The sequence below is a fragment of the Cryptomeria japonica genome, chromosome 2 (genome assembly GCF_030272615.1).
Source record: "Cryptomeria japonica chromosome 2, Sugi_1.0, whole genome shotgun sequence".
In the NCBI taxonomy this organism is placed as follows: domain Eukaryota; kingdom Viridiplantae; phylum Streptophyta; class Pinopsida; order Cupressales; family Cupressaceae; genus Cryptomeria; species Cryptomeria japonica.
In genome coordinates, this window is record NC_081406.1 from 320,348,098 (window position 1) to 320,356,143 (window position 8,046).

Below are 8,046 nucleotides of genomic sequence, written 5' to 3' on the forward strand. Positions count from 1 at the left end.
CATATCCTAATGTTTTGACCAACTATAATGTACATATATTCAGACCAGTGCCACTTTCAATCAAGACTCGCTTGATCCTATGTTGGTTGATCAATCCTTCAATATGGAGTCAGGCGTTGTGAGTTTGTTGGACGGATGTATTGTTACTTTCAGAGAAAGTGAGACATGGTGATGACCTCATATTACCAACCATAGCTTGAAATTGATCTGTATTAAGATTGGCAGGGACTGACGCTTCTTGGAGAGCTTGATCCAAGATTGTTTTATGAGACAGGGATAGGCACAAAATCTCTAAGATGGATATAAGTGTGGGCATCTTATCTAACTTCTCCACAAGATTATACTACTTTGGGATGGATGTTGTGCCTTGTGGAGCTGCTTTAATAGTGATCATGCTACAACGCGTAACAACATTGTAGAAAGGGTTTAGATCTTTGATAGTGAGGGTTGCAATTTGTTCATTAGCATCATATAGGTGATTCATAGTATAATTATAGGTAGCTCGCGTATAATCAGTTGTATCTGTGTTTCATCCTGAAGTGGAAGGACCCCTATGATCTTGTGATGGAAGCAGATTCTTGAACATGAGATGATCATTATTTGAGGTTTTTGGGTCATGTCCTTCGATTTCAATCTCTCCTCAGTCAATAATATCTTGAACAAGATCTTTCAGTCTATGGCAGTTACTTGTTTTATGCCCTTTCCCTTGGTGGAATTTGCAATGTTCATTATCTCTCCACCATGGAGGTTTGACCTGAGGTTCATAGTTAGATGTCTTTGGTAAGGTCACCAGATTTGAAGAGACCAATTGACGCAATGTCATTTCAATGGGTTCCCCTAAGGGTGTGTACGTACGTTTTGGTTTATAATTTTGTTGTCATTGTCTTGGTTCCTCTTGCGGTACATTGCGACCTTGGTTTTGTGGAGGAGCAATTGTGTTGTTTTTAGAAGGGGGATTTTGCACCACAAATCTAATCACAGGTTGTGCACTTTTTATGGTCCTTGCATCTACAACCCCATCACTGACAATGTTTTTGTTCTTATTCCAGAAGTTGGGTTTATCACTATTAAAACACGAGCGAGGGCCATCTTTTGGTTCATTGTATATCTTGAAAAGCCCCTTTTTTATAAGGGCCCATTCACATTTTAATCCCTAGGTGATCATGTCTTCAAAGGACTTTGTGCCTTTCATGTCTAGGTGGAATTCCATTTCATCATTCAAGTTGGAAATAAATATTTCCTTTAGATCTCATTCAGGTAGATGAAGAGAGTGTCTACTAGACAGTTGCCTTCACCGTTGTAGGAAAGTTGAAAACAGCTCCCCTGTCTTTTGTTTGGTATTGCACAGATCAACCATGGTAATATCGTGTTCTATGTTGTGTGAATAATGCGCGATGAAATTTTGGACTAGTTCCTCGAATGTCCTAATCCTGCCTATTAATCGGGAAAACCATTGTGTGGTTGTCCCTCCCAAACTCTGAGGAAAGAGGTGCATTAGATATGTGTCTTCATATGCCACTTCTAGGCAAGTAGAGTGAAATTCCCTGACATGATCTCTAGGGTCTCCTTTTCCCCAATACTTTTCAAACTTAGGTGTTTCAAATCCTAGTGGAAAAGGTGGCATATGTAGCTTCCTATCAAAGGGGTAGGGACAAATATCATTGAGTGAAAACTAGGTAGTCTTCACACCATTGTGGAGTTGTTGGGCGAGGTTCTTGACTTGTTGCCTCAACATGTCTATGTCGTTAGGAGGAGGTGGGGGTTTTCCTTGGTTAAGGTCATATCGGTAGTAATCTCTACCTCTTCCACCCTCATTTCAGCTATGGTTTTCTTATGATTTTCATATTTGTGTGGTATCAAAATCAAAGGGTAGTTTACCTCCCTCTTGAGCAAGTTTTAGAAAATGAGCATCTGCGTTGTTTTTAAGGATTTCATCAAAAAGTCGATTGAACCTGAGGTTGTGTTGTGCTCTTTCTATTTCTTGAGGAGTGGGAGTACTAGGATCTTCATCATTTGTACCTCCTCTAATGGCCTCATGGTAATTGTTGAGGTTTTCTTCCTCCTCTTCAATCTCTACTTGTCTAGTTTTCGATCTGGTGTGAGCCATTTTATTTGAAAGTTGTTTTTGAAGTTTTGTGAAAGTGATTTATGAGTTGGTGATGGAATTAGAGATAAATGTTTTGTGAAGTGTTTAGAAGATGAATCTCTAACACTGAAATTTTGATGTTACCAAAGTCCTTTTATGAATTGCTTTTTGCGTTGTCAACAATGTTGATGTGATAAGGTATAGCAAGGTCTAAGATGTGTTACAAACCAAGCTACCTAGTAATGAGAGGATGCACTCATAGACTAGTTTTAACCTGTGTAGAGATGTTTTTTAGGATGATTTTATCCTAGATGTAGAGACACACTAAAAAGTGATGTGTTGTTTTGATTTAAACAATATTTAAAAAGAACTTAGGACAAGACCTTTTTATGTTTTGAGAGTTGAATGGATGGATGATGTATGAATGTGAGAGTGGATAGAATGTGAACCTCAAAAAAAACTTTGTGTTACAAATGGGACAAATTCTTCCTCTTCTTGCTTGGGGGTTGGTGGTTCTTCACGAGCTATGTTATATGTAATGCAGATGTTTAGAAAGAAAGAAGGGTTGATTTTTCCTCCTTTGTTTTTATGATAACTCAAAGCTCTATAGTGAGTAAAAGCTCTGTTGTTCAAAGGCTCTTTTTCAAACTCGTTGGATTTTCCTTGAAGATATAGACGCATATGACGCAAGAAGGCTCTTTGTGAGATAAAAATTTGTCTATTGAGATAGAAAAAATTCCTTCTTTTGATGAAAGCCTTTGAACTCAATGGTTTTCTCTTCAAATTGGCATGTTGATGAAGATTCCTTTTTCTCAAGATTTTAAGGATGGACATATAATTTGATATCTTGTTTTGCACTTTGTTTAATGTTTGTTTGTTGGTAAAATGATGCTCTGCAAAAAGGATGTTAGAATATGTTTAGGAAAACAAACACAAACACACAAGAAACAATCCAAGCGTTAGTGTTAGAAATCACAAATCAAAGACTATCCTAAGCAAGCATATCAAGAGAGACACAAAACACAAAATAGAAAACCAAACTAAGAAATACAATAAAACATCTCCAAATTCCCTCCACCATGCTTGTATCTACTCCTCCCTTGTTCCTCTCCTCTCCAAATTCCAAATGAGTGTAGCTCTCAGTAGATTTTTGCATTATTCTGGATGTCTTATGGAGGTTCAAGATTGAAAAATGATTAATTATGCCAATGCAAGTGTAAAGCAAACTAAATATAAGATGTTATTTAATTAGCTAATGTTAGTTTTAGCCAAAAGACAAATGTAGATTATTATGCTAAAATGCTCTCTAAAAATCACTACAACTTAGATGCATACAAGATTTCAGGATCTGGATTATGAACAAATGATCTTATTTATAGGTAAAATAGAGCAATGGAGGGTTGAGATTGAGTAATCTCAACAAGGGCCAAGATTGATGGGTTTATGATCCATGTGAGGGCTTCCAATCCAATCCCAGGATGACAAATGTCAACATGAGATGGGTTGAGGAGAGAGGGAAGAAGCATTAAATGCTTGACATGACTTGAAGGTTAACTTGGGAGGTAAGGTTAATGCTGAGCTGAATAAATAAAGCCATTATCCAACAAATAATGCCTTTATCCAATGGATAAACTCTTGTGCAAGAGTTAGTGAGGATAACCATGGTCAAAGCAATAAATGCTTGAAGAGACAAATGAGTCAAATGGAGGTTGAGTTAGAGGGAAAGTCTCTAACCATGTGGGTGAGTTGAGTTAACCATAAATGGTTATGTAAGAGCCATTAATGGTCATGTAAGAGCCATTAATGGTCATGTAAGAGCCATTAGTGGTTTGGAAGTATTTATGGTGAAAATGAAAACAACAATATTGAAAGACTAAATGAATTCAACCACAAAACCCTAGCCTAACAACAACAAAGATCCACCATAACATATGAAGATTACCTAAGACAATGCAAATCAAATGAAATCACAAAGATTATACCATCACATGTCTAATAGGGTTTGGATCTTCATTCTTCCTATCTCCATTGATCTTGCTTTATATATTTGCTCTCAGATTTTATGTGCACAAGAGCTCAACAAAGAATGGAAGTGTAGTTGCAAGTAGGATCGCATATGAAAGTGCAAAGGCGTAGTATAGTCGAGTAATCAAGTAGTTAGGGTTTGATAATGAAGGAAGCATCTCCTTATATAGAAGACACTATAAGAAATGGAGGGATAAGGTTGAGAGGTGTAAAAGAGATCGGCTATGATTAGAGGGTAGGTAGTGTATGAATTAAGAGATGAATGACATCTGTCATGGGTAGAAAAGGTTAATGAATTAATTAAATAAATAAAGATTTATTTAATTAATAGAAGAAGTGAGATCAATTAAATAAATAAGATATTTATTTAATTTAGGAAAAGGATAATTTAAATAAATAAATGTATTTATTTAAATGAGAAATAAGGCTAGAAGAGGATAAATGAATTAATTAAATAAATAAAGATTTATTTAATTAATAGAAGAATTAGGCTTAAGATAAATAAATAAATAAGGATATTTATTTAATTAGACATGAAAATTTTAGGTGTCTACATTTTGCCCTTCTTTGAGACAATGCAGCTTGTGGCGTTGTGTCAAAGAAGATAAGATTAACTGGTACAAAGTTGCCCTAAGATGGGAATGATATGCCCCCTCGAGAGATTGGATGAAAATGTCTGAAAAGATCACAGACAATCTCTCGATAAGAAAGAAAGGCTAGAATGGACTGACTGGATAAAGTGACAGAGTCACTGGAAAATGAAGACCGACTCAGGAAACGAGGGCCAGGGCTAGGGCTAGGGCTAGGGCTAAGGAAGTCTATAAAATAGACCACGAGGGGAAAACATCCTCATTGTCATCCACACATCCAAGAGATCAGAGTGCAGAGAGAGAATAGAGCAGCAGCAGTCAGTAGCGATGGCATTGGTGCATAGATTCGATCACGCTCGTCGATGAGTACCACAAAAGCTCTTTGTACTTTGTTGCAATAAATATTGTCATTAATGCATGTTAGGTAGGGTACTATGTCTTCAAGGTTGAATCAACAGTTCTATGATGAACATACGTTGTCGATTGGATAAGCAACTTAGAGGATACACTCAAGCAGGTCCTCTAGGGAAGACTAGGGTAGTAGATAGGGCTAAGATTGACAATTCTGTGATAGAACATACGTTGCCAATCAGGAAACTACTCAAGAGGATACACTCAAGCAGAGCCCTAGGATAGGATAGATCGAGGCACTTTGTGATGAATAGGGAGTACCAAGATAGAGTACTTTGTGATGAATAGGGAGTACTAATATGAACAGCACTTTGTAATGAATAGGGAGTGCAAATATGAGCAACACTTTGTGATGAATAGGGAGTGCAAAAACACATAGTACTTTGTGATGAACAGGGAGTACCACTAAGATAGAAGGAACACTTTGTGATGAGCAGTGAGTGTCACTAGGATAGAAGAAACACTTTCTAATGAACAGTGAGTGTCACTAGGATAGAAGCAACACTTTGTGATGAACAGTGAGTGTCACTAGGATAGACTATCATATGATAGATATAAGCACTAGGATAATAAGCAGCATTTTGTGATGAACAATGAATGTCACTTTAACTGACACAGTTGATTTTCTTAACTATAGGAGTACCTACCTATGCTGGAGTCATGGGAGAAATTCCCATTGACTCAGAGGTTATGACCAAAGCTAACATTTGAGGACAGAGTCGCGATTGAGGTTATGGGTTTGCGATTCATTCTGTATGTGCATGCGTTTCAGGCGAACATGGGATTGTTGACTGCACTTGTTGAGAGATGGCACTCTGAGACATGCATGTTCCATTTGCCGATAGGTGAGATGACAGTCACCTTGGAGGATGTGTATAGGATTCTGAGGATACTGATCGATGGGGAGTTAGTACACTATGATCGAGACGGAGACAGGGATGCACTGAGATGAGTGTATTAGGATCTAGGACTAGAGATGAGGGTAGGACACGTGGCATGGGACATGACAACATAGACTGGATTAGCATTACCAACAGTACTAGCAAGAGTGATCAGTGGGTTCCTCTTTCTAGATAGGGAAACACAAGGATTGGTTGTAGCCATATGTATTTTGACATCATTGTATCATGACACTTATGATTTTGATATATATATGAGATGATTCATCCTTGTGGCAGCTATATGCATGTGTACCTATGTGATGTATGTTTCTATGTGGTGCTTATGATATGGATGCAAATATGTACATAATGAAATTCAATATTTTTGTTCTTTTTTTTTATATATGTTATGCCAATGCAAATCTGAATGTATGAAATGTAGATGAATATGATAATGCAAATGTAAAATGTGCTAATATGTGTTGTGTGCAGGATGTGATGCAATTGTGATATCTATATGTATGTATGTATGAAATTCTTATATGTGGTAATGCAGGTTCAAACTACATGAGATGCAAATGTTTTTGGCATCTCATTATACTCAGTCATGTGATAGCGGGCTACATGGACTCAAGAAGGATGATGAAAGTCAATTAAGAAAGCGGGGTGGAAGATAGAAGATATGAAAGTGAAAGAGCTTCTTGTGTGTTATCATCATTGAGCTTTATTATGGCAAGTAGGTTATGACAATCAAGGCATATGTTCAACCCAAAAACTCATTGTACCTATTTGCATGGAGATAAGATAGTCACAAACAAGGAATGCCCAAGTTCATACTAGACTCAGAGTGTCCTCATATCTTTGGACAAGTCATAGAATTACTAAGAGACAATCCGTAGACATCAAAAGAAAAATAGGTGATGATACCCCATCCTTGCCTTTCTAGTCAAAGACATCCTGAAGATAGAATCTCTAGTCAAAGACATCATGGAAAGCTAAAAGACATGTCACCAAAAAGATAAAATCAAAAGAAAACCAAGACTCGACACCAACATCCACTGTAGTCCTCAAGTTTAGTGTCTCTTGTCACTTGTATAAGTCTTATTTGATTGTGGTCACAATGTTTACATTCACAAAAGGATAGATAGCACTGAACCATAATCTTGTCTGAGTCTGTTGAAAGATTTGATTTGTTGAAGCCCATTGCTACTGTTGTGTCTCATCTAAAACTGACTGAATCCATGATACTAATACTTTATTGTGGAGAAGATGGAACTTTATTTGAGAATTGGTGATGCAAATGTTGCTTTATTGCAGATTGTGCGCGGATAGACCAAAGAAAATTGGAAGAAATTGTACTCCTCAGAACAGGTGATGCTCTTAGTTCCACACCCATCACTAGACGTAGGATTTGCCTTAGCCACATATAGGAGCTGATTTATTATGGATGGAAAGGGGATGAAAAGGAATGTTTATTATGAATGGTGAACCAATCTTGGGTAGATCAATAACAAGCCATGATGAGAATGGGTAAGTTTATTATGGATGAATAGGTCGTGAGTGTGTGCAAAGTGAAAGGATGAAATGGAATCCTAAAGGAGGGAGGAGCAATGTCCCTACACATGGCATTGGTGACCCAGTTTTCACCATGGTACTTGCCTAGGGCGCCACCCAAGTGGTTTTCATAGTTGGACAAAATGTTTTTCTATTTTTTTTCAATTTTTTTGTGTCACAAGGCACTTGTTTGCCAGGTTTTCACCAAGTAACGATTTTTAATTTTTATGAATTTTTTTGTATTTTTGATAATTTTTTATTTTATTTTATTTTATTTTATTTTTTTTTTCATTTTTGAATTACGATACTCTGAAGAGCTATGTGGAAAAGTTGCAAAGGTGCATGTTGTTGATAGGATCCTCCAAAGGTTTGCCATCTGTGGTTGAGAGCTGATATGCACCGGATCCATAGGTTGTTGTGATGATGTAAGGACCAAGCCAATTTGATTCGAACTTTCCCTTCTTTTCTCTGTCTTGCTGATTTTTAGGATTTTCTCTGA